Here is a 26,999-nt window from a genome sequence, read left to right on the forward strand (position 1 = left end):
CTGCTGTTAATAGTGATAGAATGGTGTCACTCAAATAATTCAGTCCAATAGAGAAAGGCCACCTTAAGTTATCAAAAAATACTTTCAAGTGCCATAATAATAGTTAGATAAGAGATTTTGGAGACCCTTAGTGAGTGGATAAGTGAATGGATAAGAATTGGTGAAAATTTCCAAATAGTGGGTGTGAGCCTAAATACCCACCCTTTACTGTAATCTGAGGATGACTCACCAGATTTTAACAATCTCTGTATTATTTGAATTTTTTAACAGAATAATTGTGAAACCAAGGGAACTGCTAATTGGTAGAACTTCTGGCTAGATGATGAAAGCCAAATGTAGAGATCCAGGCAGTGAGGGAGAAAGAAATTGAGGTTTTGCAGACTGTCTTGTTGCAGTTCCTCACCCCATCACAGTTTGTCATTGCTCCTTCTTTTCTTCCCCTTCAACTCCACCGTTTGCCTAATATTGCTAAGATTATTATATTGCTAAGAGACGTTTGGGGGAGGAACAGAGGGTGGACCGTAGCAATGTGACTTCTTTTGAGGACTGGAAGTCAGCTGCACCATGTTTCTGTGCCATGCTTTTTAAAGTCTCGAAACTGCTATCTTCAGAAGAAATTTGTTTTTGCAGTCTGATTTATAGTATTAATTTGCTTAGTATATCTTGCCTTCTTCTTTCCTTCCTTCCTTCCTTCCTTCCTTCCTTCCTTCCTTCCTTCCTTCCTTCCTTCCTTCCTTCCCTCCTTCCCTTCCTCCCTCCATTTCTTTTTTAGCAAACAGGGCCAAGTTAAACTGTACCCAGCAATTATCTTCATCACAAATTCCCAACTAATCTAAAATAATGAGCAATCACAAAACACGGCAAGTAGAATAAAACTCATAATCTGGAGTTTGTTAGGTGCTGTGCTTAAGGAATAAATGAAAAAAAGCTGAGTTTGAATACACGAATGGGCAAATATGCACACACTCCCATGTGCCGTTCTTTCCCTCATGTTAAGTTGCCATAATCACTCTGAATAGCGAGGACCCTAGGCTCTGTTGAGCTGTCTCCTCCATCCGCTCCTATCCACACCCACTGCCTGAGTCAGTCCTGAATGTGCACAATAGCCCTTGTTTCCCAGCTCTCTCTTCTCCCATCCAGCCTCCCACATTGAATTAGCATGATCTATCTAAAACACAGATCTTAACCAGGCATCTATCCACTTGAAACTCTTGATGGCGTCTCATCACCCTCTGAATAAAGACTGTACATCTTAGAACAGTAAACAAAGCCCCTTTCCAACCTTGCTAAGCTCTTCCCTCCAGACTTGCCTCCATCCTCTCTCCCCCATAGTAAGATTTCTCACTGTCACTTACCTGGGCATCCTGTGTACCTTCTGACCTCTGAGCCCTCTCTCCTGCATTCGCCTCTGCCTGGAATTCCTCTTTGTCTTTGCTCTCCTGAGCTGCCTTCTCAAAGGCAGAAGTAATCATTTTCTCTTGCATTTTATGTAATATAAAACATTGTACTTTATTATAACACCTAACTTATTATTGTGTTAGTTTTGTTTGCTTTTCTATACTCCAACTTAAGAAACATATTCAATATCTTGTAATAACCCATAATGGAAAAGAATCTGAAAAAGAATATTTATTTGTATGTATAACTGAATCACTTTGCTGTACACCAGAAACTAACACAGTATTATAAATCAACAGTACTTCAGTTTTTTTTTTAAAAAGTAAACTGTGAGAAAAAAAAATAGGGATAGCTATGTCCACTAATCATAAGGAAAATGCAAATCAAAACCACAATGAGCTATCACCTCACCTCTGTTGGTATGGCCATCAATAATAAGAACACAAATAACAAGTGTTGGAGAGAATGTGGAGAAAAAGGAACCCTCGTACACTGTTGGTAGGAATGTAAATTGGTGCAGCCACTGTGGAAAACAGTATGAAGGTTTCTCAAAAAACTAAAAAATAGTACTACCATATGACTCAGCAGTTCTACTCCTGGGTATATATATGAAAAAAACAAAAACACTGCAGTTCACAGCAGCATTATTTACAGTTGCCAAGATATGGAAGCAACCTGTGTGCTTATCAACAGATGAATGGATAAAAATGATGCAGTGTGTATACACACACACACACAATGGAATACTACTCAGCTATAAAGAAGAGTGAAATTTGCCATTTGCAGCAACATGGATGGACTTGGAGGGCGTTATGCTAAGTGAAATAAGTCAGACAGAGAAAGACAAATACTGTATAATATCACTTATATGTGAAATCTAAGAAATACCACAGACTAATGAATATAACAAAAAAGAGGCAGACTCACAGATATAGAGAACAAACTAGTGGTTATGAGTTGCAGGGAGGAGCAGTAGGGGTGGGGGCATGGGAGGCACAAACTACTGGGTGCAGGATAGGCTCAAGGATGTATTGTATAGCATGGGGAATAGACTCAATATTTTGTAATAGCTGAGAATGGAAAGTAACCTTTAAAAATTGTAGAAAATGTTTTTAAAAATTTTAAAAAGAGACAGCTACACCTAGTTAATGTTAAGCCATGAAATGATTAAATTTGCCCAGTGAGACAGTATGAAGTGAGAAGAGATCCAAAAGCCAGAACTCAGGAAAAGCCTATATTCAAGAAAAAAAGAATCAGAATGTATTGAGGTGTAATCAGAGAGACAAGAGGGGAAGCGGAAGAAAAGGCTGACATAGATATCAAGAGAGGTGTGTCAGGAGGATCTGGTCACTAGGTTGGATGCTCTAAAGAAACAGGGTGTGGTTGAGTTTGGCTTTTAGAAAGCTGTTGGTGATCTTTGATGAGGGAATTTAGTAGAGTAGAGGAAGGGGAAGTCAGGTTGTCCATGGTGAGTAATTTTGGAGGAATTAAGAAGCAGAAATGCAAACTACTCTTTCTAGGGTTTGTGGCAGGGTAGAGAAAGAGAGCTGGAGCTAGTGAAACAAAGTCCAGAGTCCAGCCATGCTTGTGGGCTGGGGAGTGTGAAGTCACAGTTGTAAACTGACTGGAGTTATCATTCACAGCATTGTATGATGGCTAAAGTGGGTAATTAGATTGTGACAAGTTGCTTTTTGTTGGGAACTGAGGTGTGACCCTGGTAAATAAGACAGAGTTTGTTTTGTCACCTGAAAGATGGCTTTGAGGGGAAATTTCAAGGTAAAGTTCCAAAAAAGCATTTTGAACAGTAACTTTTTTGGAAAGGACATATAGATTCTTAGGATGAATTTGGAGAACAATATTTGTGTGTATAAGTTCTGATGTCCTGGCAGGAAGAGATATAATTATTTCCATCTTATAGGTGAAGGCAGAGGTACAAAGTATTTTGGTTATCTTCCCTCCAAAGTCTGGCCTCTTAAGGCTGTCCTGGCCCTCTTTGCCTGTGAATATTGAGAAAGTCCTTGTTTGTATATGTTTTTCTACATTTACTACTAATGTGGGTAATACTGTCCAGTTTGAAGGCACAGAGATCATCTGGGTAGGGGTTGCTTGACTAGTTGCCTAGGCAAGATGTCAGAGATTGGCGTTACCTTGATGAAATCACCGGACTCCCAAGTCTAGTTTTGTGACCCAGGAACTTCACTTTCTCAGCCTACCCAAAAATGCATCTGACCCAAGTGGTCTGATTAAACTAACATCACTTTCCAAATTATCAGTTTATGATGGGCACATGACACATGCACATCTGCCCTGGGGAAGTTCTTCCTGATTTCACGATATCTTAAAGCCTGTATGGACATAAGTCAGTTGGTTGTTCTGTGAGCACAAAGTCAGAGCAAGGAGAGAGTGATGGTATGGCTGGAAGCTGAATGAGTCGTTTCTAACTCAGAGCAGGGCACTGCCCTTTAGTAAGTATATTTATTTTCCTTAGGTTCTCCCCTGAATAATGTTAGTCGGATGAACACTGCAAACTTTAGTTGTTCTCACCCCCATTTCTGTATTTCCATGTAGACCACCCTCTCTTACTGCAACATTCTTTACTAAGAGATGTTAATATCACACAGATAAATTCTCTTTCTGTTTTTGGTCAGGAATCCTTTTGATTTGTTTGTTTGTTTTTTAATTTGGCTACCTTTGGCCTAGGGGCTAATGTTTTTAAATCAGATCAGTTCTTTATCCCTTTTCCCTACCTACAAGGTACTGCCCGCACAGACATGGCTTGGTCTGAATGGGGTAACTACCACAGCTCCTTGCCAGCAGTTACTTTTAAAACTTTAATTTTGCTTGCTAAGGTAGCTATAAAAACACTGCTGGGGAAAATTTAAAAAATAACATAGCACTATTCCCCATAAGCTATTATCAGAGATTCTGCTCATTTATGTTTTGCTCCTATATTGGTTTGTTCTCCAAAAAACTCCCTTATGAAAACCTGGAGATCCTTGGACCACAAGCTCAGCTGCAGTATAGCTATTCAGGTTCTTAATACACTTTTTCCTTCGGGATGTGTTTTCCCAGATCCTATCTGCTGAATTCTTTATTAACTTGCTATTAAATGTCTTTATATTTATTTGGCTTATTTATCCATGACTGAAGACCATACTCTCCATTTGCAGTTGGTGCTCATTTTGTTTTGACTGAAACATTTTTTTAAAATTTCTTGATTTATAGTGGATATTCACCTATTCCTCAAATTATAACCTCATCTATAATGCAAACATAATACTAGTACCAATTTGTATTAGATTTTATCCATGAGTTCAGTCTCATATTACCTTCAGGCTTCCAATCACCTATGTTCTTTAGTTCCAAAGACAGGGAATTTTTATTGTGTTCTAGGAGTTAAGAAACTCTACTATCAAGTGAGAATGACTGGAAACCTTCCAAAATTCTAACTCATGTTCCTCCTCCACAGCCCTGGGGGATTTCCGAGTGGCATCCTGGCAGGTGCTGTCAGTGCTTCACCCAGATTCCTCCCTTGCCACCCCCGCATGCACTAGCCCACTTCCAGCTGCCAGTATCAGTGTCTCTTTGCCCGATGCCTGTTTCAGAGCCTTGTGTGGTGTGTATTATACCATTTGTTTCTAGCAGCGCTAAGCTCTAGTTGCCCACAGTAATGACTGGCTTGATAACACACCCTTTACTGCTTCCTTCTTTCCCCTGTCCCACTTCCTCATCCCTGACAGTGCTTTCTGCATCTCACAAATAAACTGCTTTCATTTCAGTCCTTGTCTCAGGGTTTGCTTCTAAGGTGAGATAATGGAGAAGAGGAAATGTCCCAGTCATAGGACCAATCAAATCCAGAAGTTACAGTTGGTGAACTGTAATGGACATAGTGGTTGGTACTTAATAATAATTGCTTTTCAGGTAATCACTGCTTGTGGTCCTCCTCTAAAAGAGTGCCCAATCCAGTTGGAGAGGCTGACATATAAACCATGAGACCTGAGTGCCATGTAGTTAGTGCTGTAGGGAAGTGTGAGAAACTTCCTGTGGGAGAATAGAGGTGAGGCAACAGTTCAGCAGGGTGGGATTAGGGGTGAAGGAGGGGTTTCAGAGAAAGCTTTATTGATGGGGGGCATTAGGTAGGGAAGTTGGAAAAGAGCATTTTGAAAGGAGGAGAATGAACACAGAGAGAGCAAGGAAAAGAGTTTTGAACGAGCCAGGAATACTGTCACGGTGAGTGGAACAGTGGGCTAGAACACAGGGTGTTGGGGAGCAGTGACTGGGATGAGATGGTGAGAGGACTTAAATGTCATGCTGAGAAGAGATGGCCTCATCCTGCAAGTGCTGGGTAACGTGATCAGATCTTTGTATTAGAAATCTTGTTTCCGGATGTATGTGGAGTAAGTATGGGATATTTAAAGCTATTCTTAGAGCTCAGTTTGTGTAGATGGGACAGTAGAAAATGAGTGGTTAATCATGTGGAGTGCCTTTATTTGAACATCAGCCCTACCACTTACTAATTGTGTGATTAAAATAACTAGCATTTATTTTTAAATATTTTTTATTGAAGTATATTTGACATACAATATTATATTAGTTTCAGGTATACAGCACAGTGATCCAGCATTTGTGTACATTGCAAAATGATCGCCATGATAAGTCTAGTTACCATCTGTCACTGTACAAAGTTAATACAGTATTATAGACTGTATTACACATGTTGTAATTTACATCCCCATGACTTATTTATTTATAAAGAGGAAGTTTGTACCTCTTTATCCCCTTAACTCATTTTGTTACCCCCAACTACCCTCTACTCTGGCAGCCACCAATCTGTGTTCTGTATCTATGATTCTGGGTTATGTTTTGTTTGTTTTGTTTTGTTTTGTTTTTTATACTCCACATGTAAGTGAAAACATGTGATATTTGTCTTTCTCTGACTGACCTATTCACTTAGAATAATACCCTCAAGTTCTATTCATGTTGTTGTAAATGGCAAGATATCTTTCTTTTTCATGGCTGACTAGTCTTTCCTTCCTTCCTTCCCTCCTTCCTTCTATCTATCTATCTTTCTATCTATGTAACTATCTGTCTATCTATCTACCACATTTTTGTTACTCATTCAGCCATCAATGGACACTTAGATTGTTTTTATATCTTGGCTATTGTAAATCATTTTGCAATGAACATAGGGTTGCATGTATCTTTTTGAATTACTATTTTTCTTTTCTTCAAAGAGATACCCAGAAGTGGAATTGCTGTATCATATAGTAGTTATATTTTTCATTTTTTGAGGAAACCCCATATTGTTTTCCATAGTGATTGCATCAATTTACATTCCCACCAACAGTGCATGAGGGTTCCCTTTGCTCCACATCCTCACCAAAACTTGCTATTTCTTGTCTTTTTGATAATACCTATCCTTCACAATGTTCCCTGTACCCTTGAGAAGAATGTATATTCTGCTACTTTTGGATGGAATGTTCTGCATATATCAAGTCCATTTGATCTAATGTGTTGTTTAAGGCTGATGTTTCCTTACTGATTTTCTGTCTGGATGATCTGTTTATTGATGTAAGTCCTGTACTACTTTTTTAATTAATTTTTTTTAATTTTAATTTTTCAGTATTTTTGGAGGGAGGAGGTTACTAGGTTTACTTATTTATTTTTTTAGAGGGGGTACTCAGGATTGAACCCAGGACCTTGTGTGTACGAAGCATACACTCTATCACTTGAGCTATACCCTCCCCCAGTTCCCTGCTATTATTGTATTGCTATCAATTTCTTCCTTTAAGTCTATTAATATTTGCTTTATATACTTTCATGCTCCTATGTTGAGTGCATATATATTTATAAATGTTGTGTTTTCTTGCTGGACTGACCCCTTTATCCTTATATAATGTCCTTTGTCTTTTATTACAGTCTTTGTTTTAAAATTCTTTTTTTTTTGTCTGATATGAATATACCTACACCAGCTCTGTTTTTATTTCTATTTACATGGAATATCTTCCTCCATCCCTTCACTTTCAGTCTCTGTATGTCTTTACTTCTGAAGTGAGTCTCTTGCAGGCAGCATATAGATGTCTTTTTTTTTTTTAATTTCTTCAGCCACTTTGTGATTTTTGATTGGAGAATTTTGTCCATTTACGTTTAAAGTAAGTATTGACAGGTATGTACTTACTGCCATTTTACTATGTTTTCTGAATGTTTTTGTAGTTCTCTGTTCCTTTCTTGTTTCTTGTTTTATCTCTTTCCTTGTAGTTTGAGACTTTCTTTAGTGAAGAATAGTTAACATTTATTGAATGTACTGTGTGCCTGGCACAGTTTTTAGTGCTTACATATACTCAATTATTAAGTCACAACCTACAGTTTCTTCATCTGCACAATGGAGATAACATTATTTTATATTAAGAAGATATTATTTTGTGACAATATTTTCTGTAGCTGCCTTGCAGAATAGTTACTTAAATAAGTTTATTTGTGTAAACTTCTTATAACAGTGCCTGGTACATAGCAGGTAGCAGGTGCTGAGTAAATACTATTGTTCTTATTATATGTGCTCCTCTGCTCTGAGACGAGTTCATATAAATGGGAATCTATGATTTTGCCTAAGTTCCCTTACATCTGAGTTCAGACATTACTGAACAGCATTCCTGGCAGGCACTTGCCCTAGTTGAAGGGCAGGTAGGAGGCTGATATGGTGCAATATCGCATAGCCTTACTTCCCTTATACAGCTGTAAGAATTTTTGTCCACTGAAAAAGCCGTTCAATGTAGACCAGACCCTGTGGGGAGCTGTTCTTTAGTGGAGGTGCTGAAGGAGTTAGGATACGTTGTTCAGCTGCCAAGGCACCTGAGTAGTGTTTTAGATCTTAGAATCCAGGAGGAAAAACAAAATAAAACAAAACAAAAAATAAAACTGGCAATGAGTTCCATGATCAAGATGAGAAGCAGTATCTGTCTGATGCACCTGACTCCAAAAAAGCTCTGCTCTGCTCTCTATGGAGCTGTCTGTAGAGACTCCAGTAAGCAAATAAGGAGTGGCCCAGCCCAGGGAGAAGATTCACACAGCTTCGATTGTCTGTGAAAAGGGCTGCTGAGTTTCCTTCTGGAAGGACCTTACTCCTGAAGCTTTAAGTTCTTGTTCCTAGTGCCCCAGTTGAATCAGCTATGGCATCTTGATGGACAGTGGGGAATGTGGAGTAAAAAGTAATTGAGTTTCTTATACAGACAGCTTATGAAATTGCAGACTCAGAATTATGAATGTGGGCTTTAGGCTCCATGATAATTTTGGATTAGAAATCAACTTCCAAATTTCTGGAAACAAATGAGGTCTGGAAAGAGAGAGGTGTATTGATACTGTGATTTAATTTTTATATTTATAGTTTAAGCTAATTGGAACTCTTTCAGAAAAGCATTGCATGACCATGCTGCTTGCTTCTATGTATCCTTCCTGATGTTTGTCCTTTTCACTGAGTCTTCCACCCTGAGGCAAGCAGAAGAGGAGGAACTCAACTTTCTTAATAAAACATGATGAACTTGAGTCTTAAGAAGTTTCATGTCCACAAGGAACTTCTGGGCCATTTTCTGGTTTCTTTAAAACAGTGAGAGAGGACTATCTGCCCTTGATTGTGCCCATATATAACTATTGATAATCTCACTACATATTCTTGTCTCTTTCTTTTGTGTGTGTGTACTATTGACATCCAATTATATATGCTGGTCTGAAACCTGTTCACTTAAAAAAATACATCACATTATAAAAATAACTTTGACATTTGCCAAATTTAACATTTTAAAGGATAGGTGTGAGATATCATTTTGCAGTTTGTGCTCCCTTGTGCCATGTAGGCAATAAGTGATATTTTGGTCTACACTCTGTAGTTCACTTTTTAAATTCAGACTTCAGCATCTTTTCAAAATAATATATATAAAACATTTTTTGTTTGTTTTGCTATGACAGAATGCAATAAAAGAGAATTCACTTGTGTCTACAGCCTAGAAATTAAATTACTGCTCTTTACTATCCATTTGGTTAATGTGTTTCTTATATTAGGTAAAATCTGAAGCATTAAGCAGGTTAAGTATCAACTAAGGAAATAACATTAGCCACTATTATCATCAGTGAGATAAGAAACATACTTTAGAATACCTTCATCCTAAACATACCAGTGATACCAAATTACAAGAATAAAGAATATTCAGCTTTTCACCACATAGCATCAGAAACCATCTGACCCGTTGCCCCTCTGGAGAGCATTTCTAAGTCCTATAAACAATTAGATAGCCTCACAGACGTTCAGAGTAAAACGCTTATTACAAAATCTGTTTAACAAGTGGTGAGACTGTCAGTTTATGCATTAAAAAAAATCTTTATGTATCCTATGGTCTTCCTACTCAAAGTGTGAACCCTTAACCAGCACCATTGACATTACCTGGGAGCTTGTTAGACTGCTGAATCTTGGGCCCTACTCTAGATAGTCTGAGTCAGAATCTGCATTTTAAAAAAGTTCCCTGACTCATTCATATGCCTATTAATTTGAAAGGCATTGCACTGGGGAGATAAAAACATAACTGAGGGAAGGTTTTGAAGGCTGAACCTATCTAATTGTAGAACTTAAAAATGCTCCCCAGATGAGTGAAAGAGAGAGTCAGGTGTCTCCTCCCCTTTTACTGCATTGATTCTCCATGTAGTGAAGTCTGCTGCCTGGTGTTGGAGGTATCAGGCTGCCTCTGTTTGAATCTTGCTTTACCCTTTTTATAACTTCTCTGTACCTCAGTTTCCCCACCTGTATAAAAGTAATCGTAGTATTTCAAACAGTTGTGAAGATTAAATGAATTAATATTTTTGAGGCTCTCAGAACAGTGCTTTGCATATAGCAAGCACTCAAAAAGATTCATTACTGTCATTATCAAGGTCTGAGATTTGTAAGCCACTATCTTAAAATCTCAAGTCTTCCTCTAAGGCTGCTGCTGACAGAATGATCCAGAGATAAGGCCGGTCAGCTCAGAGAACGTGAGTTAGATGGGTTTGTCTGAAACTCCTTTAAGTAAGGTCTAGGCCTGGCATAGGACTGCCAGTTAGTAGCTTAGTGCCGAAGGGTAAAAGTCACAGAAGATTTTTAACCAATTCCCTGAAACTTGATTATCTTTACTTTGTAAAATAAGCCTCTTGAGTATAGTGAAAGCCCACTGTTAATCTATCTCCTTATTATGTAATCTGGTATCATTGATGGAATAAATTCTGGCATCTCTTCATTCTTCTCTTTACCCTCTGCAAATAATTGTAAGTAGAGTTAAGATGATAGACTGAGTGAGATGGAAATGGCAGAAACCTGATTCCATCCTTCACCAACTATCTAGAAGAGAGTAATGTGCCAGACCAAGGACTACTTGGTCAGCTAGAGATTTTGGTCTCTAATTCCAATATGGAGCCCTGGGGTATAAGGAGGAGTCCTGTTGCCTAGGTCACCACTTCTTAAATTTTAATATGCAAATAAATCACCTAATCATTTTGTTAAAATGCAGGTTCTGAGTCAATCTAACTGGGTAGGGCCTGAGATTCTACATTGCTAACAAGTTCCCAGGTAGAGTCAATGCTGCTGATCCATGGACCACCTTCTTAGTGAAGTCTAAGCTGGAACCAGTCTAAGTAGGTCAAAAGGATTCTTCTGCACCTGCTTGCCTGAGCCCTCACCTGAATCTTGGCCTTTTACATAACTAGTTCTCACCCCTTGCTCCACATTATAATCACCTGGGATCTTGGTCCCCAACTCCAGATATTCTCATTTGATTAGTTGGAGTTTATGGAAGAGAACCAAAAAGGAAGATGTCAGAAAGAGATGATTCTGGGAAAATCTGGACTTCTCACTCCCCTGTGTTAGCAGTGAAATTCCTCCTGGGCACTGTGATACAATAAAATAACCTTATCCTTGACCTTGACCAGATTTGGAGTAGAGAGTCAACAAGAATGCGGATCCTTGAGCTTTTCATAGAGGTGAATAATAATTGCATGCAATCAGCATGGATGTTAAACCATTTTTTAAAGCAATTCCAGAGTGTTTTTCAAAATGTAATACTGAAACATGTTCTTGGGAGAAAACTAAGTTCAGAAATTTTGGAATGCTGTTTTGCTGTGACAAGGGGACAACCAAGTATGTATTCACTTGAGATAAAACTGTATAAATGTGTGATCCTTTTCTTTGAGGACCTTATGCTCTATTTAGGAAGATAAGACCAATACATGTGTGCAGTAGAAGCAGGTCTGGGTTGCCCAAAACCTGTACATGCCAAAGAAAGCCTGTCTCTATGATACTGGACCTTGGCTACCTCCTAGGAGATAACCTCTGATCCCTTAGGATATCCTGCCTGATAACAGTATCTTTATCTTTGAGGCTTGGCCCTACGTTAAGTCCAATCCAGAGCCCTCAAGATGGTGGCTGGCCACAATTTCTATGAAAGACTCAATTCAGGACAGTTAATGGAACAAGCTACAGTCCGCACTGGTGCAAATTGCCTCCAGGCTGTAGCTGATACTTATTGTCTACCTCCTCTAACCTCCATTCTAGATTCCCCTCCCCCTAGGCCTGCAAACTAAGCCAACAAAGTGCAAACTATAAGAAGTGAGCTTCTGGAGCATTTAAAGGAAATATATGGAATGTGTTGGATGGTTATTAAAATCCAAACTGATTCACTGTCTGGCTCTGTTGTACTCCAGGTGTGGGAATGGTTGCTGGTTGTGTAAGTAATAATTTACTTTGTGAATTGCTGTTACTGAAGGGAATATGCTATATCCCTGTGTGTTTTGAGGCAGAAAAAGAAGATTGAAAACTTCTGATCTGGAAAACAGCTAATATTTGAAAACTTGATTTAAATTTAAAATTTTCTAGAGAGTAAAGTAATATCTTGATTAAATATGTACAACTGATCATCCATAATTTATGAGACAAAGAAATTTTTTTATGCTTGTATGAGAATTATATCCTGTCATTTACTTAGTATCTACTGGAATCCTATTTCACAACACTGGTCAGTAAAGCCCTTAATTTATTACAGTGGTCAAATTATATTAAGACAACTAAATAAAAATTTAATGCCATCCCTCTTTAAATAAAATTACCAGAGAGGCTTATATTTAAGAAAAGTTTAGAAAAAGAAACACACACACACACACACACACACACACACACACACATACACACACAGCAGTATCCTCTATTTCTGATTGGAATTAATTTCCATTTTAAGAAGGTAAAAGTTTGATGTCAGGTATGCATTTGACCAAGAGACTTCATGAAGTCAAGAGTTTAGTCATGTTTTTTTCTTCCCTCTAAATAGATAATCAGGGCAAACCTATTCAAAGAAATTAGAAAGTGTTAACATTATGATGGCAAATGCAATAAAAAATATATAAGATTATTTTATAAAAGACATAAAGATGAGATAAAACTATAGAGCTCAACTTTCACTATCACTGTTATTGTTGTTATGCGGGTCTGTAATTCCTTGTCTAAAACTCTTGGAGCTAGATGTGGGTCAGAATTCAGAATTTTTTTGGCTTTTGAAAAATAATACCATATATTTACTGTGTATTATGAAACAACTTTCATTTGGTCTGGGGAAGAATCCTGTAATGAACAAATAAATGTCTATGCTGCAAAATGTTGAATATTCAAAGCAAATGGTATAAATAAGAGCTGTGAGTAGTCTTACTCAGGCCAAGTTTTGCCATCAAATTAATTCAGATCATGTCAGATTTCACCACCAAATGAGTTATGAAACCTAGTTGGGGCTTTTGAGGCTTAAAAATTGCCATTATGGGTTTGTGGACTCTATTATTATTATCATTTTATAGCTCGCACTTGGATTCAAAAGGGCAAATATCACTTGTACCCAGAATGTTTGCTCAGCATCAGTGCTTAGAAGGCCCTTCTCATGGTGGAAGGAAATAGTCTTTCTTGTTAGACAGATTTGGGTGTGAATCAGACTTAAGAAAGCCATTTACCTACCCTCAGCTTAATTTTTCTTATCTATAAAATATGTATAGTAAGTCTGTGGACCCTTGACCCTCCCACAGGGTATATCTTGAGAGCTTGTGAAACTACAAGCTTGTGAATATCTCTGGATAATATAAATTCTCTCACAAAATTTGGTATATTGTTACTGAACCCAGTTGCTTATCTACTAGCTAAACTCTCACTGCTCACAAGTCATAGGAAGGTCTAGATGGTGGAGCTCAGATGAAGTGATTATTCAAAAGGCTCTTGGAACAAGAATGACTGTTGCTGGTTTGTTTGAAGACCTCAAATGCAGTGTCTCAGTCAGTTACGTGGAGACACACTTTGTTCTTCATGTGCAGCTAAATCTTGCCTTGAGCATGATACATCCACAAGAAATATCCAAATACAAAAATAAAATATCAGGCTTAGCTTGGACTTTTTATATCATGAAACAAAGTGCTTTTTGAAGCTCTCTACTTGAAGAAAAATATGTGTAGAAAACATTGAAAACAGTAATTATTTATATTGAATAACTCAGTAATTTGAACTTCAGGAAATATCTCCGAGAGACTGAGAAAAAATAGTAAATACATCTTAGATAATGGCTTCCAAAGCAAGGGAACTTTAAATACTTAAACCTGCAGAAAGTTTGTTCATAAAACAAACTTGTAGAAACTTTAATTGTCACTTTCCTGTTCCTTGTATTCCTGTACATAAAAGGCATTTGGAAATAGACATTCTACTGATGTTATTTTTAATATAATGTGTGACAGGAATGTAATTTTCAAGCACTTTTTTGATGTTTAAGAATCCTTCACTTGGGGATATATGGGATTTAGGGGCTGTCTAGAATCATTTACATTTACCATAATCACTTACAATCCAGCTGAGCTTAAGTTTGGTTCATGAATTTAGAGCTGTACAGGATAAAGTTAAATAATTCAGAATGCCTTCAGTATGTCATTTTTTGGTATATAAGACTCAAAAGTGAGTCAAGTGAATTTTAAGATTTCACAATTAATAGCCAAAAAAGTAACACTTCAGTTCTATCTTGGGAAATTAAATGGACTCTCACGAAATCATATCCTCACAGAGTAGAAAGTCACAGAATGAAATCATCAATCAAACCTTGGAGAAGAAAAGAGACACTTGGTATCTTTGTAAGTTTTAAATAAGTACTATGTGTGCTTAGAAATGAAAGTCTGGCTGTCAAAGCCATGGACAGGCAATGAGAGACTTTTCATCTCTGTTCCAAGAGAATATTAATAATTCTTAGGGATGATGTTTAGAAGGAGCTGTGTTCTCTGAGCTGACCTTCAGCGTAAGAGCAATCAGTTATCTTGTGTGATTGAGTCTAGATGGTGTCCTTTTTGGGGTTTTCTTACTGTGTTTTAAAAAATGGTAACCATTGTAAATGAGAATGCTAATGTTTGGCACTTTTGATATCACTAAAAATATAAAAACTAACTTCTAAGAAATAAGAACAAAATAATACATTAGAAGTCTATATCTGAAGATAATTTTCTTTTTCATTTATTCATTTATCACCTGGGCAAGTTATCAGACAATTTAATCTCCTTAAGTTATTGAAAACAATGCTAATGTTTTAATAAAATTTGATTGTAATTACTTTAAATAGTCTTCCATGCTCCTGGGATAACCAAAGTGCTTAGAGAAAAAAAGTTATTTATGAATCTTCTATTTTCTCTCCAATAGATTTTTCTTACATGGTACAACTGATGCCATCAAGATTTCACAAGAATTAGTCTGTGTCAGAATCATCCATGTTAGTCAGAAAAGCTCTAAATAGTAACATTTCCTCATTATTAAGACTTGTTTCTCTCTGAGATAATAAATCATGGGGCAATAGGGCTGTCCCTAATACTGAATGTAGAAATGATATTCTTTTATACAAGAAGGGTAGTTTTTAGGAAGAAATTGTGTATAGGCACGGATGCTCTATTAGTTTTCAGTAATCTGAGGCAGTTAATTGCTAATACCTAAGAAACAAATTGTAGATGTTCCATAATGAAATATTGTGGCTGGTTCAACAGTTTAAATACTTGGTTTATTTTTTAATGTATACATATACTTTTTCTTTTAATGTTTTAAACATTTTTTTAGGAATATTTCAAACACACAGAATTAGAGAGGTTTCAATAAGGCATTCATCCCCCAGCTGCAAAACCTTCAACTCTTGTTCCATCTAACTCACCCTCACTCCCTGCCCCTCTCCAACAGGATTATTATGAATCAAATTCCAGATAACATTTAATTTCATTTGTAAAAATTTCAGCATTATCCTAAAATATAAAGACTCACATATGAAAATAACCCCAATGCCATCGTGACCTTAAAGAGGAAAGCAAAAATTAAAAAGATTGATACCAAAATTTGGTGAGCATGTGGAGCAACTGGAACTCTCATACATTGATGTTGGGAGTGTAAAATAGCACAATTACTTTACAGTTTATTATAAAGTTAAATATACATCTACACTATCACCTAGCAATTTCACTTGTAGGAATTTACCCCCAAAGAAACAAAAACATATACAGAGGGTCCCTAGCTTATGATTTTTCAGCTTTATAGTGGTATGAAAGTGATATGCATTCAGTAGAATCCATACTTGGAATTTTGAATTTTGGTGTTTCCCAGGCTAACAATATGCGGTATGATACTCTCTCATGATGGGGAGCCAAGCAGCGAGCCACAGCTCCCAGTCAGCCATGCAATCATGAGGGCAAACAGCTGATACACTAAAACCACTCTGTACCCAGACAATCATTTTGTTTTTCACTTTTAGTACAGTATTCAATAAATTACATGAGATATTAAACAATTTATTATAAAATAGGCTTTGTGCTAGGTGATTTTGCCCAACCATAGGCTAATGTAACTGTTCTGAGCCTGTTTAAGGCAGGTTAAGCTAAGCTATGATGTTTGATAAGTTAGATGTATTAAATGCATCTTCAAGTTAATGACATTTTCATATAATGATTTTATCAGAAAGTAACCCCATCGTAAGTTGAAGACTATCTGAGTGCACAGAAACACTTGTGCAAGAATGTTTATAATGTTTTATTCATATATCCCAAGCTGGAAAGCACCCAAGTGTCCGTGAACAGTTTTTTGCAAACAATATTTATACAATGAAATACTACTGAGCAATAAATAGAAATTAACTACTAATACATGCAACAACATGTATAGATCTCAAAAATATTATTTTGATGTATACCCATTAGAATGGCTGTAATCAAAAAGACAATAACAGATGTTGGCAAGGGTATGGAAAAACTAAAACTCTTATACATTGCTGGTGGGAATGTAAAATGACAAAGTCTCTTTGGGAAATAGTCTGACAGCTTCTTTAAAAATTAAACATAAATGTACCATATGAGCCAGCTATTCATCTCCTACTTATCTACACCAGAGAAATGAAAACATATGTTAGGACAAAGACTTACATATGAGTGTTCATAGCAGCATTTTCATGCTAGCCCAAAATTAGAAACAACCCAAATGCTCAACAGCAGATGAATGGATAAATAAAATGTGGTATATCTGTACAATGGAATATTATTCAGCCAATTAAAAGGAATGAAATAAAGATCCATGCTACAACATGGATGAACTTCAAAACATTACGCTAAGTGAAAGAAACCAGACACAAAAGACCACATATTGTATGATTCAATTCATATGAGTTGTCTAGAAAAGGCAAATGTGTGGAGATAGAAAATAGATTAGTAGTTGCCTGGGTTGGGTGTGGGACTTCAAAATGAGCATGAGGGATCTTATTAGGGTGATAAAAATATTCTAAAACTGGATTATATGATAGTTGCACATCTCGGTAAACTTACTAAAAGTCATTCAATTGTACAGTTACAATGAGTGAATTTAATGATGTGTAATGATAAGTAAAAGAAGCCAGATACAAAAGAACGTGTTAGTGTATGATTCTTTTTATATGAGGTCCATGAATAGGCAAAATTGATCTATGGTGCTAGAAGCTAGACATTGGTTGCTCTGAGTTAAGAATTGGGGTTATTGACTGGAACAGGAGGTAACTTTCCGGGTTGATGGAAACTTTTGACATCTACATCTATAACTTGCTTTAGGTGGTGGTTACTCAAATTGTTACAGGGGATACAGTTATTAAAACTGGTCATACTGGACACTTATGATCTGTACATTTTATTGTAAGCAAATTATATATTCATTAAAATCATAACAATAATTCCCTAATACTATAGAATATCCAGTTCTGAATCCCCTAATTATTTATATATAATTGATTTGTTTAATTAGTTAAATAAATTTTATACATTGCCCTTAATTGGTATGTCTCTCCAGTCTTTTTTTTTCCTCAAGAAAAATAACAAAATTGATTTATAGGTAGTGTGTATTTTGCACATGCATTTCCTTCACTCTATTTTTTCAGTGATTTTTTGAGAAATAATTTACATATAATAAAATGCAAAGTCTCCAGTGTATAGCTTGATGATCTTTTGGATATGAATGTGTATTTCTAATTTTAAAGAGTAACTTAACCACATTGTAAAACAGGGGAAAATGAGAGAAAATAAAATAAAAACAACCACATCACCATTTTGATGTATTTCTTTTTTAACTTTTTTGAGGGGGTGGGTAATTAGGTTTATTTATTTATTTTTAGAGGAGGTACTGGGGATTGAACCCAAGAATCATGCTTGCTAAGCATGCACTCTACCACTTGTGCTATACCCTCCCCTCTTGATGTATTTCTTTTTATTTTTTTGCAACTGCCTCTTAGTGAAATAATATATATAAAGTTCAGTAGCTATTATGACTATTGTTATTACTATTATTATTCTTTCACAGCATACATTGCTGAGGAAATGGTCAAATTTGCAGCTATAAATCTTAGTAAATCAGCCAAATTGAATTTTGAAGCCCCATGCATGCTATCTGATGGATGCTATTCTGTCGTGTTAATACCTAAGCCATAGTTCAGTAAAGGACACACGTATGTAATAGCAGTATATAATTTGCCTGTCTTTTGATGGATTGATTTCTTTCAGATATTCACAAACCCGCTCAAATTTTTCTAAGGATTGTAGAAGTCTTTGTGTTAGATGCAAGGGAAAAGATACTGTATAATTCCATCCATCTACAGACCCATCCACATTCGCTCTCCAGTGTAGTTTTCCAGTTGACAGAAGGGTTACATAGCTCTTTCCTTTGACATTTTCAGGTTCTGAACTGAAGTATGTTTTCTTCAAAATGAGGTCCTGTTCCAGCATGTGTTTTGTTCTACACTTATTGTAAACTGACTGACTCCTTACATGGGCTTTTTGAAAACAGTTTCCATGTAACACTTGAGGCCTTGATTTTTCTGCGATCTCATTAATGCCCTTGTAAATGCCAGGTTTTGTTAAGGAAGAAGAAACTATGTTAAATGATGGGAACCTTGGGACCTGGGTATTATTTTTACAAGTAGCATTTTTTGGGGTGGAGGTCTGGAAAATGTCACAGCATTTCTGTTTTTTTGAGTGGGCTGCTGTTCCCTTTCCTGAGATGTAATGAGATGCAATTGATCTGTCAGCAAAAACAGCTTTCAGAGGCTGCAGATTCAGTAAAATCAAATCAAAGCAAATGAGATTATCCTAAAAGTGCCTTTTGAATAAAAAGTGGTTATCCTACTTTCTGAACAGCCTTGAAAATAATACCAAAAGGATGAAAACACAATCAAAGGCAACTTAATGTTCTTAAAAGTTTATGAGAGCCTTTTCAAAAAATAGTGCTGGAGCAACTGGATATCCACAGGCGGGAAAAAAAAAAAAGAACCTCAAGTTAAACTTTGTACCTTATGTAAAAATTAACTTAAAAATAATCACAGACTTAATTAAGTATAAAATATAAAAATATAAAACTTCTAGGACAGAATATAAGAGAAAATCTTCAGAGCCTAGAAGTAGGTGAAAAGCTTTCAGACTTGACACCAAAAGCATGATTCGTAAAAGGAAAAATGTGATAAATTAGATCTCATCAAAATTAAAAGCTTTGCCTTGTATGACATTACTTATATGTGGAATCTAAAAAATAACAACAGACTAGTGAATATAACAAAAAAGAAGCAGACTCACAGATATAAAGAAAAAACTCATGGTTACCACTGGGGAGAGAAGGAGGAAGGGGCAAGATTGCTTAGGGGATTAAGAGGTACAAAATACTATGTATAAAATACATAAGGTGCAAGGATATACTGTACAGCACAGGGGATATAGCCAATATTTTTAAATAACTATAAATGGAGTAACCTTTATAAATCACTATGCTGTACAACCTGAACTTTATGTTAATTATGTATCAATTATACCTCAATAAAATTTTTTTGATAAAAATAAAAAGATTCTAGATTTCAAAAAGGAGTTAAAAGTTTTGTTCTTTGTGAGGAGGATGAAAAGCCAAGCTACAAACTGGAAGAAAATATTTGTGAATCACATATTCAACATAAGTCCTTGTATCTAGAATATATAAAGAGCTCTCAAAACTCAATCTAATTAGAAAATGGACAAAAGATATTAACACACACTTCATTGACGAGAACACACAGATGGCAAATAAGCAAATGAAAAGATGCACAACATCAATAGCTGTTAGGGAAATGCAAATCAAACCCACAATAAGATAGCACTGTACACCCATGAGAATGGCTCAGATACTAAATAAATAAATAAATAAATAAATAAATAAATAAATAAATAACCATAACACCAACTGCTGGAGAAGATATAGAGAAACCTGATCACTCTATGCTGATGGAAAAGTAATATGGTAACATCACTCTAGAAAATGATTTATCAGTCTCTTATAAAATTAAACAAGCACTTACCATATGACCCAGCAATTGTACTCTAGGGCATTTATCTGAGAATTGAAAACTTACATCAACACAAAAACCTGTACACAAATGTTTGTAGCAGCTTTATTCATAAGAGCCAAAAACTAGATGCCCTTCTGTAGGTGAATGGTTAAATGAGATATAATGAAAAAGAGCAACCTGTTGATATCGACAGATATATAACAACTTGAATGGCTCTCAAGGGAATTATGCTGAGTGGGAAAAAAAAACATTCTCTAAAGGTAACATATGATTCTATTTATTTAACATTCTTAAAATAACAAAATAATAGGAAAAATAGATGGCTGCTGCGGTTAGTAATGAGGAGGCGGGGAGGGGTCTATAAAAGAGTAGCACAAGGGAGCTTTGTGGTGATGGAATTGTTTTGTGTCTTTGTTGTGGTGGTGGTTATGAGAATCTATGCATTTGATAAAACTGCATAGAACTACAGACACATACACACACACAAAACAGGTAGAACCAGTAAAATCTGAATAAGCTCTATGGATTGTATCAGTGTTACTTTCCTGATTTTGATACTGTTCTATAGTTATACAAGATACTGCCTTTAGGAGAAACTAAGCAAAGGACACATAGGACCTCTGTAAATTTTTCTGGGCAACTTATTGTGAATCTATAATTATTTCAAAATAAGAAGTTTAAAAAGTTTATGAGAGCTAGGGTTGTGTGTTTAGTGAGAAGTCTGGGTGGTAAAAGACCATTGTTGTAATTTGTTCCCTCTCTTCCTTCTTCCTTCCTAAAAAATTGGTGGGTCTGGATCTTGAAAGTTTCATGGCAGTAAATAAATTCTCCTCTTTCTTGTCTCTTCTTCCTATTCTAGGCATTGCCACTCCTCATTAAATACACAAAAATGGAGTAAATTTGAGAAGTTTTCAAAACCCCCTCTTCCATTTAACGATTTCTTTTCATCCTCCATTTGTTAATCATTACCAAGATAGTAAAACTTATTGTGCACTTATTTCATGCCTGTCACTGGTGCAAATTTCAGAAACCCAGCTTAAACAAAAGAAAAGTGGAAATGCTTGATTTATGGAACTCTGAATGCCAAGGGATGGACCCGGCTCCAGGCACAGGCAGATGTCAGCATGTGTAACAGCTTCAATCTCTTTCTCTCTCCATTTCTCGTCACTACCTGGTGTCATTTCTAAGACAGTCTCTCTTCATGTGGTAACCCACCTGGTCCTTATGTGTCAGACTCACAGAGAAAGCCCTTGCCATAGCTCCTAGGCAAATTCAGGGATCAATCCTTGAATTGTGTGAGATTCTTGCAGAACAAAGAATGGTCTTCCAAAGGAAGGGATGTTATGCAAGCAAAAAGATTATACACCCTGATTTCACAAATATTAAAAACTGAATCTTTTAAAGGTCAATTATTATCCCAATGTCTTCCATCTAGTAGATGGAGCTACATGACTCACAGCCAGACTGTCCAGCTCCACTGCTCAAGTTCTCAATCATGAGGTCACACTGCCTCCAAGAACTCTTCCTCTCTTGGTTAGATAATCCCTGTTTCTAACATTTCTATATTTATTTTTATTTTCTACCGTATGCTTATTGACTCTTTTCTTTATAAATTCCAGGTTCTCAAGTCTCCCACACCAACTAAAACAGAATAGGAAATAGAGTTCAGGAAGATTATAAGCAAAGCTTTATACAGTGAAAGATCACTTCATCATTCCAATATAGCTTTAGGGTGTATCACCATTTATACAATAAACGTATGCTTAAAGGTTGTATACTATTATAAATAAAAGTTCTATAAAACAGTTTCTAAATTTTCCTTATTTATATATATTTTTGTGCCTACTACATGCCAAGTACTCTTTTTTTTAATTGAAGTATAGTTGATTTACAATGTTGTGTTAGTTTCAGGTGTACAGCAAAGTGATTCAGTTTATACATGTATATATGTTCTTCTTCAGTCTTCCATTATAGGTTACTACAAGATATTGAATATAGTTCCCTGTGCTATACAGTAGGTCCTTGTTGTTTATCTATTTTATATATAGTAGTGTGTATATGATAATTCCAAACTCCTAATTTATCCCTCCCCCACCAACTCCTTTCCCCTTTGGTAATCATAGTTTGTTTTCTATGTCTGTGAGTCTATTTCTGGTTTGTAAATAAGTTCATTTGTATCATTTTTTTAGATTACATATATTAGAGGTATCATATGATATTTGTCTTTCTCTGTCTGACTTACTTCACTCAATATGATTACCTCTAGGTCAATCCATTTTGCCACAAATGGCATCATTTCATTTTTTAAGGCTGAGTAATATTCCACTGTAGATATATCCCACATCTTCTTTATCCATTCATCTGTTGATGTTGATGGACATTTAGGTTGCTTCTGTGTCTTCACATCAAGTACTCTTAACACCAAGAACTTGAGTTACAAAACAATATGAAAGTGAATCCAAAATAAGTATTTTTTAAAGAGATAAAAGGATTAAAGACCTGAGTTGGAGTCCTCATTCTAGTGAAAAGAGACAAATAATAAACAAACCAACAACTATATAGAGATACCTAGTATGGTATGTCAGGTGATAATAAGTACAAAGGAGAAAAAGCTGTGTAAAAGTGACAGGAAATGCTCAGAGGAAGAGGGTGCTCTTTACTCTCAGGTGATCAGAGAAGGAAGACACCATTGATAAGGTAACATATTTGCCTTGAATGCTTTGCCCAGTGTAGAATTAACTCAATAGTCCTGAAGGTCTCTATTATATGGTAGAATGATAATGATATGGCGGGATATGATAGGAGTTGAAGGTAATTCTTTGATATATTCTTAAAGAGAATAATACTACAGAAGGATAGAAGAATGAGGAAAAGAAGCTCAAATGATTTTGATGGAGCAGCTACAACTGCCCTTGGTAGTTGAACCATCAGACATATGGATGCCATGATGAGGAAATCAGAGGTGACCTGCTTGGACACATACTGAGTTCAGACAATAATTGTCTTAATTTTATTTTTCACTTTTCTCTAAGAAGTAAATATATTGTCTACTTCTGCTTTTTCCTTTTAAGCTGTTTAAAAATTCTTAAACTGGAGTTGAAACTCAGAAAGGTTGAAAGTAGCTTGCATATGTTAGTAATGGGTGAAAATATAGAAAAAGGACCTCTGACTAATTTTTGAAAAAAAGGGATTTGATTACTTCACAGATGAACAAAGAGAAAAAAACTACTCGATTTTGGCTAATTTTATTCTTCTTGGAAGTGTCTTAAATTTCTCAAAATAGTATCATCTAGTATTTATTTTACAGCAACATGACATACATACATATACAACTTTGAGCATTTTATATCCACTGAAAAAATCAGAGTTAAAATTATTTGAGACTCTAGAGATAAAATGAGTAGTGATTACTCCTTTGATGATACTAAATGAAATGTCATTTGTTTTTATATCTCAGAACTCATTTCAGGTCTGTTCTGATTATTTTAGCATTTTTTAAATAAAAGATCAAATTATGCTGATTTTTTTATCTTTATTTCTTTCAATTACCAAATACAGTAAAAATTTTGATTTTAACATGCCTATGTAAAGAAATTATGTATTTTTGTAAATACCAGATGTCTTTAGAAAATACAACAATGTTTTGATTCATTTTTAAATAGATTGAAAAACCAGTCTAGTGATAAAAATTGTTGTACAACTTACTGTGTAGAAATAATAAATTTTACTTGATCTATCCTTGTATTTTTATAGCTACCATTTAATTTTAGGTTCCGTTTTTACCTCATACGTCTGGAAGTATCTATTTTGCTGCCAGCTTTGCCGTGATGTGATTCATAAACATGTCAAGAAAATCTAATAAATCTTTCATTAGTACGTATTAATATTTTAATTGCAATTTAAGGAACAAAGGAGGATTCTGCCTTCAAAGGACTGGAATTTTTTTTAATGTCATGTTTCAAATTAGCAATAATGGTGCTGTTTTTCTATAATGGCTTTACCCTCAGAACATCTATCATGTGAAAATCTAGCCTTGTGGGCATTGATGTAACTGCAAAAAGTTATTGACTTTTTGCTTTTTAAAAAATTCTCTTATTACTTTTCCCCAAAGAAATTTATCTCTAAAGGCTCTCTGAGATAAATCTAGGCTGTTTTCAGGCTGCATGTCAAACTTTCCCTGGTCTGTGTGTAAAGAATTCAGTGACAGTATCTCCACCCACAACATCTCCTGACCTCAAGAGATTGAAGAGATGAAACCTAGCTCCTTTTGCAAAAACATTAGCAAGAATGTCTCTTGGACATACAGATCTTTTATTAGCCATTAGTCCACATGACAGTCACTATGTGCATTGGATAAACCTGAAAGCAACATCAAGGGGAAGGACTTTTTAATAATGTTGCTTATTATTCCTGTAAATTGTTCAAAATAAATTTTATCAAGTAATTAGAGAAAATAAGAAAAGTTATCCTCTTCTATAAAGGATGTTGTATTTTTTAAACTTTGTGAGCTGCTACATCGTTACCAGGATAAAGTTAATTATCCTACAGTAGTAAGTCTTAAGAAATGTAGATGTATTTGCTCTATGGTCCTCCATTTCTCTGTATTCATTATTCTTTCATTGTCTTTTAGAAAAGTGTTTCTTCTGGGTTGATTTCACAGTACAGTGTAGTTCATCCAAAAGTCTTTCTAAGTTAAGAGATTTTCCTGGAAACAGAGAGGTTGCATCTACCTAGTTTGAAGACGTAAGTAGGATAAGGAATAATTAGGATTATTGGAGTTACTATAAAACTCATGAAACATTATTGTTCAAAGAAAAGGCAAAGCAATTTCTAAACTGGGATTCATCCAGATTCCAGAGATCTCTGTGGAGAGAGCTGAAAGGTATCCTTGTCACTAAATAATATATACCTGTCTTCAAAAATCAAATAGATCCCCAATCATTTGGTCATTTGTTTGTAACTGCCACAAATGACTATCTCCCCTTGAGTCTGAACTCTGTAGCCCTACAATTGGCTTCTACTCTAAGTTTTACTTAGAGACCATAGGCTAAATTGAGTTTTTGCAGTAGTTTTCTTTTAATTTCCACAATCTCAGCAGAACTTTATTCTTCACTTTTAGATGTCCTTAAACAAAAATTTTCTCTATTTCAAATTGGAAAAATAGGGTGATATTTCTAAATGGATCATCCTGCATGAGTATAGGCAGTAAATAACAGGAAATTGGGAAGATTCATGACAAGGTGCAGATGGTCTTAGAAAAGATAGAACAGGACACAGAATTGTAAGCATTTTGTGAGTCTCTAAATCCTACAGCTGACACTGGATTAATAAATGCTCACTGAATGAATGAGTGAGCATCCTGTAAAACAGTTAGACAGAACAGGTCATCATTATTTCACAAATAGTATCCAGTTGCCATTATTTATATAATGAAGCTATTCATAGCTAACAGGTACATCAAAGTGACTATGAAAACCAACATTCCACACCTGGATTTTTTTTTTTTTTTTGTCTTAAGGACTGGGATGCCCAAGACAGTAAGGATATTATTATTATTATTTTTAATTGAGTTATAGTCAGTTTACAATGTTGTGTCAGTTTCTGGTGTACAGCACAATTTTTCAGTCATACATGATGGATTTTTTTAAAGCATTACCAAACTTCTCTTTTTTTTTTTTTTCAAACTTCTCTTTTTTTATTGGAGTACAGTTCATTTACAGTGATTCAGGTATACAACAAAGTGATTCAGTTATACATACATACATACATATCTATTCTTTTTCAGATACTTTTCCATTATAAGTTATTATAAGATATTGAATATAGTTCCCTGTGCTGTGCAGTAGATCCTTGTTGCTTATTTTATTTATAGTAGTATGCATCTTCATCTTGGTTTTAGGAAGTATTTTCTGTCCTGAAAAATTACAGCTAATCACTATAGCATGGTGATTGATACAGACGTGTCTTAGGTGAATACCTTCACAAAGTTTGAGAGGAGGATTTTTCATAGTTACCAAGAACATCCAGGAATTAAATGACAATATTTGGATACTTCATGCCAAAAATAGACATATTTTTCTTATGCTAAATTGCATAGACTGCCACCATCCTTTGCAACAGGTCATTATTATTGTATCTTTTAAAAAGGAAGATTTCTTTCTTTAAAAAAAATTGTGATATAATTGATATGCCATAAAATTCATCCTTTAAAAACGTAGAATTCAGTGGTTTTTAGTATATTCACATTACCACTCTCTAATTCGAGAATGATTTCATCATTCAAAAGGAACCCCCATACTTATTAACAGTCACCGTTCTCTTTCCACAGCCCCTGGAAACCACTAATCTATTTTCTGTCTCTATGGAGTTGCCTCTTCTGGGTATTATGTATAAATGGAATCATACAATATGTAGCCTTTTGTTTCTGGCTTCTTTCAGTAAGAGTAATGTTTTCAAGTTTCATCCCTGGGGCTCTTTTTTCACAGGCTTTCCATGACTGGTTTCTTCTCATCTTTCAGGCCTCTTGTATCATCTCCCTCAGAGAGGCAACCCATGATAATCCTGTGTCAAGTATCTTCTCCCCAACTCCCAGCCACCTTCTATTATTTCATTACCCTGTTTTAATTTCCTTGTAGCATTTACTACTATCTGAAAATCTTTTGTTAACTTGCTTACTATCTGCCTCTCCTTGAAAATCTGTCAGTTCCATGAAGGCAGAGACTTTAACGACTTGAT

At 35.6% G+C, this 26,999-nt stretch overlaps 1 long non-coding RNA gene across 1 annotated transcript in view; it reads left to right on the forward strand.

The window, feature by feature from the left end:
• The window catches only part of LOC116147443 (uncharacterized), a 104,326-nt gene that overhangs the window by 76,865 nt on the left and 462 nt on the right, over positions 1-26,999 (forward strand). The window lies entirely within an intron of this gene.

This window comes from Camelus dromedarius, chromosome 1 (genome assembly GCF_036321535.1).
Source record: "Camelus dromedarius isolate mCamDro1 chromosome 1, mCamDro1.pat, whole genome shotgun sequence".
Lineage (NCBI taxonomy): Eukaryota > Metazoa > Chordata > Mammalia > Artiodactyla > Camelidae > Camelus > Camelus dromedarius.